The sequence below is a fragment of the Triticum aestivum genome, chromosome 1B (assembly GCF_018294505.1).
Source record: "Triticum aestivum cultivar Chinese Spring chromosome 1B, IWGSC CS RefSeq v2.1, whole genome shotgun sequence".
NCBI lineage: Eukaryota > Viridiplantae > Streptophyta > Magnoliopsida > Poales > Poaceae > Triticum > Triticum aestivum.
Genome location: NC_057795.1, coordinates 56,751,422 through 56,759,928, shown reverse-complemented (window position 1 = coordinate 56,759,928; position 8,507 = coordinate 56,751,422).

The window sequence follows — 8,507 nt, the reverse complement described above, 5'->3', positions numbered from 1 at the left end:
ATAATGCAGAATGAACCTGAGGAGGACACATGGATCAACTACCAGTGGGAGCCAACAAATCTACCCACATCTCTTCACACACCTTTCTAGGGTCTTCGACAGCGACAAGCTAGAACTTCCCCCACTTCCGTCTTTGTTGCGCCCCCACCTGCTCCGCGGTCTAGCCGTCCAGATCTAAATTGCGTCTCGTCGAGATCGAAAACACTATGCTGTGTGAAATGTAAATTGCCAAAAACATTGCGATAGTAACAGCGATGATGGTGCCAATATGACGGAGGATTATTTAAATGCAGTTAGTAGCTCAATTAATGGGGTATACCTCCAACTAAAATACCAAATATAAAGATTTATGTAAAAAAATGAATTACATCATATATTGACCAACGCAAGAGTAAATGCTCTCTCATTACAAAACCTTTCGGTCTATTGAGTCTTGACTTCAGCCAGTAAGGACTTCCTTGTAGACTATGTTCTTCATCGAGGTCAGTAAGGACAAGGTCGTTCTTTTTCGCTTCTTTGGATTGTCCTTTTGCTTCTTGGCCTTCTCCTTCGGCTTCTCCTTTTGAATGAGTATCTTTATGTTTCTCTTCGCAGTGGCTCAAGACAAAGCAACATAGAGCTAACCATGAGAGAACACGGGATTGGGTAGGTAGACACCAACAATCGGGATGGTCGGCCCTTGAGCCTTGTTAATGGTCATAGCAAAGCTAAGCCTTATAGGAAATTGCTTCCTCTTAAACTTGAACGGAAACATGTCGTTTTCAGATGGACAGAGAGGTATTCGAGGAAGAAAGACCCTCCTGCCAGTGTGTTGTCCAATCACGATTTCTGCATCAATGGTGTTCCTCTCAAAACCTCTAACAAAAAGCCTAGTGCCATTACACAATCCATTAGCTGGATCAATGTTCCTTAGCAGTATGACAGGGCAGTTCAACTTTAGCTTGAGTGCATGCGGAGGAAGACCGTTAGGAGTCAATCCATTCAGAAACTCCTGAGCGTAGTAGCCATACGGGTCGTCCTCCGCACTGTCAAAGCTATGGTAGATTACTTCATCTCCATGAAAACGCTCTATCATGCGGATGTTTATCTTGTCAACATTGTCGTTTGTAGTGGAAAGGATTGCTCGAGATGTCATGTAATTTGAATCAGACATGTTGTCATCTAGACTCGGGAACACGTGGTCAATAAGCTTCTCCAGGTCTTCAACCTCGCCTGAAGATGGCAGACAAATGTCTTCAGGGAGTAGTATGTTGCCTTGATCGTCGACATCCTTAGTGCCATTGCCGACCCTTAGCAAATAATCTGCAAACCACGTGTCATTATGAGCCCTCATGTTGGTGATGAGCCGAAGCTGCCGCATACCCTTCCATAGATGAGAACTTCAGAGGGTTGCATCAACTATTTGGCCCTGCGACCCCCTTCTGACGACCGGAAGCACCTGCCTAAAGTCCCCGCCAAAAACAACAGGCCTTCCTCCAAAGGGTTGGTCGCGTATTCCCATGATGTCGCGCATGCTATTGTCCAATGCCTCGACCGCTTGTTGCTTTGTCATGCTGGCCTCGTCCCATATTATCAATGACGCCATCCTTAGTAGCTTGGCGGTCCCACTCTGCTTGGTGAAGCTGCACGAGGCTCCATCATCGCAGCTTAATGGGATCTTGAACCTTGAGTGGGCTGTCCTGCCGCCAGGCATGATAGAAGCGGAGACGCCCGACGTCGCGGTAGCGATACCAATCTTGCCCTCGCTCCTCACCTTGGCAAGCATCGCCATGTATAGGAATGTCTTCCCTGTACCTCCAGGGCCATCAACAAAGAATACACCCCCATCACCGCATTCAACAGCCCCTAGTATCTCGTCGTATGCGGCCCTCCGCTCCAAGTTCAGGGAAGATGCCAATTTAGTGTCATCCATGTCAAACTCAATGGTTGATTCCTCGATGACCTCTCTTGCCTCGCCCTCTATTGGGTCAAACGCATCATCTATGCTTGGAAGAGCGAAATCAACAATGTCTTTACCCATGGACTGCAACATACCCCTAATGTCAAGCAACACCATCAGCTCCACCTCGTCAGGGGACGTGCGTGTTCGACGATAGTCCTCTCACATAGACCCGAGGTGCCTATCCCATAAACCGTGCATGTCGCCTGGCTCGCAGTGCACCAATATGGTAGCGAAGAGCCTCCTAAGAGAACATGGCATCGCCCACTGCTCAGCCTTGGTAAGACAGTCGTCGAGCGTGTTGTCTGCCTCAATGAGACCCAACCGTTCAGCAGCATCTCTAAAGCTCCCACATAGCACGCTGTCAATGGTGAGCAAGTCTTCAAAGGTTGTTTTGCCCGCAACATGGTTTAGCAACACGCGCAGGTAGTATCGCTCCCCCTCGGCAGGATTGGCAGACACTATGCGACCTATTTGAAAATGCTCAACCCGAGGCCTCCAAGACTTATTTTTCTGCTGCCATGTGAAGCTTCCGGGAAAATTCTTGTACAATATATGCCTAGCCCAAGGGTGTTCCTGGTTAGCCTTGAAATACTCCGTTAACATGGATTTTGAAGCATTTTTGGAGGCGACAACATTCTTCAAGTCAGCCTGCGCATTGAATGCAACCCTATGGATATTCAGGAGATGAAGAGGCAACTGCAAGACAGGCGGGTGATTGGCGCAAAGTGTGAAGCCAAATATCCTCCACATAGCCTCCGGAGGGGAAACCCACCTTGCGTCAACGTGCCTCTTGATCTCATCAATGTTACCATCGGCATTGGGTTGGTAGATGCTGAAAGAAGCCTTATCATGGCCCTTTTAAATGTACTTGTAAAGATATTTGATGGCCTTTATGCTAGAGCAGACCTCAACGTTGATGTGGCAATTGAACATCTACAGGAGGTATGGATTATAAGGCACAACCCATCTGTTGTTCAACATCTTTCCTCAGACCTTAGCACGTCTACCATCGTCTCTCTGCCGATAAACTGGGTAGGAGTCCTTCCCCTGTGATGTGTTTTCATTGAACGGCCGTGGGTATCTGCACTTGCATCCGTTTTCTTGCATGCATACATTTTTTGGGTTCAGAGCACCGCATGGTCCGTGCATCATATGTTTACCACCATTGCATACAATTCCGGATACTTATGCTTGTCTGGGAGCTCTGCAGAAATGAGTCGGTCATAGTGCTCCGGGATGATAAGCTTATATGCTGAGTCCATGATCAACAAAAAATGTGCATGGGGAAGGCCCCTTTTTTGGAACTCTACTACGTATACATAAGAAACAACAACACCCAGAATATGCTTCTTGAACAACATGTCTTTCATAGCCTCTAGTTTGCCGTAGAACACGCGAGCCACAATATCAGGTCGGTCTTGCGCCATCTAACCAAGCAACAACTCATTCGTTATCTCTTCCCATTTAGGATTGCAAGTCATGGTCAAGAAGATGTCAGGCTTCCCGTATGTATGGACAATTGCCATGGCATCCATATGTCTCTTTTTCATGTCGCGATCACCACCAGGGTATGTTCCAGGGAGCACTATTCTTGTCCCAACAACGCTTGCTCGCGTCTCGCCCGATGTGATCGCATCAACAACTCCTTTATACAAGTCGGCCCGAATCTGCATCTGGTTCTTCTTGAACCACCTCAACCGACAACTCTCAATCTTGACATACATGTCAACCGCCCATTGCTGCAGCAGGCGTGCTCCACAGAGTATGTGATTGAAAATGGCAGGCCGTGTCTTTACCATGTAACAGTGGTAGTCTCTGACAGAGACGTACAACCTGCTATTCCCCTCTGCACGTGATCGATTACCATCAAAATGAGTATATATTCAAGAAATAATATTTTATTTGTAACATAATGGGACGCATACGACATACCTGCATCATCGTCATCATCAAGGCCCAGTTGAGGATTTAGTAAAACCTCCCAAGGAACATTACGTTTAGGTAGCTTCGGATGCCAACCTAGTTCCCCCATTGGATATAATAGGGGATAAGACAATGGGTCATATGCTCCAGAGGTCACACGTATACTGTGCCTACCGCAAAGTGTTATCCTCCGATCAAACCTTTTTGCTAGGTCATTGCCCTCAACCCAAATTGCAGCGACCTCAGATGACAACGGTCTATTATATCTTCTTTAGTCAAGCCTCTTATCAGTGTTTAGGTCTATCCTATAATCGTCGAGGTTGTCCTTGTGTGCACCCAAACTCCTAAATTGGTGGGAGTACAAGTTTTGTTTAAGTATGTGTACTAACTTCGTCATGACATCCTGGTCTAATTGCTTGGTGGCCGCCTTACGATGAGTTATGGTTGGGTTGTCATCATAGAAGTACAACTGCAGATGTTCTGGACGTGAGCTAGGCCTGAAAGAATGCACATTGTGGTAGATGGTGCCGTGTGCCCTAAATGTGTACACCCCAGACTTCATGTTTGTGTAGTTCTCATCAAGGCTGACGCCAAGGGTTGTGAAGGCAAAATGCCCGTTGAAGAACCATATGTTGTCACAAAAATGTCTAGAATCTGCATCCATGCTGGACCATAGCCTCATTAGCTCTGGGATTTGTTCCAGTTGCGTAAGTTCGATCTGGCCATTACAACAGCAGAACCCGTCGGTCTCAGACTCAAACTTTTTGGCTTTGCAGTGTTTGCAGTTTGCGGCGAGCTTGAGGATGTGAGTGGTGTCTGGGACGTTTGTTTAGACAAAATCTAATGGATCAACCTACCTAGGTATAGCAGACGACATGCTCGCTTCCTCGTCATCCTCCATGGTGTCATTATTCGATCCTACGGGCATTTGTTCAAACATGATGTTCAAAACATTATTTCCTAATAACTATAACTAAAAAAAAGCTACACGACTTCATAGTTAATAGTTGACCTTACCTTGACCGCGAAACATGTAGTACTCCTCATCCATCAAGTCGGATGGTGTCGGCTCATCGCCCATGATGCGGTCTCGGAACCCATAGATGTCGTCTGCATTTTCGTCATGGCGAATGTGTCAATAGGCAACCTCATATCAGAAGAGGGTTGCTGAGAATAAGCATAAGAACGTGACAATAGCATTTTCATACCATTGGTACCAACAATGTTATTCGGCATGATCCTCGGAGTGTCACCATCAGATGAATCATCTTCGGCGTCCCGAGAAAGGGTTATTGCACGGGAGGTGGGTCCTGGACCTTCAGATGTTGAGTTTGCTAGGCCTGGACGTGGGAGTGCGAGGGATTCTTTGCACGGGGTGTTTTTCTTTGCAGCATAAGTTACCTTTCTCTTTGCACTCAACTCCCCCTTTTATTTGCTGCATGGCCTCCATTCTCGCAGCTTCTTATTTTTTTCTTCAAGATCGATAGATCCGTCATCCACGTGTTTCCGATACGTTGCACGCCTACTCACGTTTGATTGCTCCATTAGATCAGGAGTTAAGATAGCTTTGCGCTCCTTAACACGCTACCTCATAGCTAGGTGGTAATCATGAATGACATCAGGCGTGATTGTACTGGAATGAGGCAATACCGCATCATCTTGTGTAAATGATTTATGGCTGGACCTAGTTTGGTCGGCTGGTTATACACACGTGCACAAACATAATCAGTACTGAATTATTTGGTCATTGCTACCAAAGGTATCAATATATTATCTAATGTATATATGGAATGGTTTGTTGAATCTGAATCCTAACATCCATCTACATAAGGTCTATTTGTCTTGCCAAAAGTCAATCCAGTGATAGTTAAAACATTGAGTTTCAAAAGTTTGAGTTGCATGAAAATACATTAACCATACTAAAACAAGTTACATTATGAACATGTACTATAAAGGCGAGCTGAAGCTTAATGCATTCTAACCTGAAATTGTAAGGGCAGGAAGATTTTCATCATGGTGCTTCATGGTAGCTCGACTTTTTGTCTTAATATGCACCTTCTTAGCGTCCAGGATCATAGAGGATGTTTGTTCACCATTAGTAATATCACCGAGAGCCCTCCGTGGAACACTTTGTGTACCTGCTTGATAATTATAGGTGTTGTACTCATTCATCTTCTGTTCACAATCATTTAGTTGGCAACAAAGGTAGTGTCTACATTCGTCGTTGTGCTGAAATATAGAATACTCGTACCCGATATGTCAAGGGCAGACATATTTTCATGGAGGTGCTTGTTGGCGGCTTCCTCATTTCTCTTTATATAACCACCATGGCTAGGGGCTTTTAAAGGTTCTATGTTTTCATCAGCATCATGTTTGTTCTTACGATACAATGACCGTCTCTGTGCATTTATTAGCTCCCTCTTGTCATCTATTTATTAAAGGAGCAAGATGTGAGAGTACTCAACGCAGGAATGCGTTTTTTTAATTGTTCATTGGATTGATTATAAATGAAACAATCTTACCAGACATTGTAAGGGAAAGTTGATATTCACGTTGTAGTTTATCTGCTTCCTCCTCTTTTTTCTTGTGATAAGCAGCTCACCTCTTGGTGTTTATCTGATCCCTTTTTTCGTCAGACATGATACCTTTCTTAGGTAGTTTGCAGACATAACGACAGATCCTATAGTCATCTGCTCAGATGTTGAATCGGCTTGGGGTAAAACTTGAGCACTTGCATTAATGTACACGTGTCTTGTGCCATCTATAGGAGACACATCAATAGCATCTGGAACAACACAAAAGCAATATGAGCCTTGAACATCTTGAACAAAACCTCATCAAGCATGATGCGGTTCACAACTAAATAATGAATTGGTAGTACCATTTACACTTTGTGCTACGGCTGATCCAGAATCGTGTGTGAGACAACTGAGAGGCACAAACGCAGATTCATTCCCCATTAATGAGGAGCATGGTTTGTCTGCTTGATGTAAAACTAACATGTAGTGTCAATAACAAGTCAGTTTACTCCTAACCGAAAAGCGTCGATTATTAATTATATGTAATACTAACCTGAGATCAGCTGGGAAGGCCGCTCAACAGATGTGATATCACGATTAGTGGGTTGGGGAACAACCGGTTGTGGGGTCGTTCCATCTGGCATACTTGTCATACTTGGGTAGTTATCACCATCATGTGTCCCATCCAACTTATCTGCAACCACATCAGCAAATGAAACCACAATCGGGATATAGGAAGATATGTGTAGCAAGTTTTATAGAGCAACATTGACCTGGAGGTACATCTGATGATGTTATAGTGTGATCACCGAGAGCGCCACGTGGAACACTTTGCATACCTGCTTGATGATTGAAGGTGTTGTACTAAGTTATCTTCTGATAACAATCATATAGTTTGCAACAAATGGTTTAAATACATTCGTCGTATTGTTGTAATATAGCATACTCGTACCCGATACGTTAAGGGCAGGCATATTTTCATGGAGACATATGTTGGAGGCGTTCTGATTTTTCTTTCGATGTCCACCTCGCCTTGGAGCTTTTAGTGGCTCCTTGTTTTCGTCAGCATTCTCTTTCTTCTTATGATATGATGCCCGTCTCCGTGCGTTTATTAGCTCCCTCTTATCAAATACTGATTGAAACATCAAGATGTGAGATTAGTGAACCTAGGAATAAACATTGTAATAATTGTTACTTGTATTGATTAAAAATCAAACAATCATACCAGACATTGTAACGGAAGGTTGATATTCATGCTCTAGTTTGTCTGCTTCCTCAACTTTTTTCTTTCGATAAGCAGCTCGCCTCTTGGCGTTTATCTCATCCTTTTTCTCCTCAGATAAGAGAACAATCTTATTTTGATTGGAGACATTCAAGAGAGATCCTGTAGTCATGTGCTCGCATGTTGAATAGGAATGGGGTGAAACCTGAGCAGTTGCATTAATGTATACTTGACTTATTCCATCTGTATGAGACACATCACGACTCTCTGGAACAACACAAAAGCAACATGATTATTGTACATATGCAACACAACCTATTCAACCATGATAAGGTTCACAACTAAAGGCGAATCATGTAATACCATTTAAACTTTGTGCTACGGCTGTGTCTGACGCGTCTGAGAGACAACTGAGAGGCACAAACGAAGCGTCATTCAATATAAATGAGGTTGCTGGGTTCTCTGCTAGTTGTAAACATAACCGATAGTGGACATAACAAGTCAGTTTACTCCTAACCGAAGATCGTCGATTATTAATTATGTGGGAAGCCTGCTGAACATATGTGATATCGCCATCAGTGGTTCCGTGCACATCCAGTTGTGCATTCTGACTTGATGAGGACCGATCTGAAGTTGGTTGGTACAAGTGAATGAGATACAGCTAATCACATTAAGGCAACAAAATCATGAGTACTCTCTCCGCGTAGACTCATACTGTAACTAATAGGGTATTTACCATCAAGCATTGCCCGGTCCATGTCATTTGCAACAACTTCAGTACTCAAAATATCAGTATGGGGCACAAACGGCTGCGGGGTGGATCCAACTGGCATACTTGGCATATTTGGGTAGTTCTCAACATCATTTGTCCTATCCAACTTTTCTGCAAACAATTCAATAC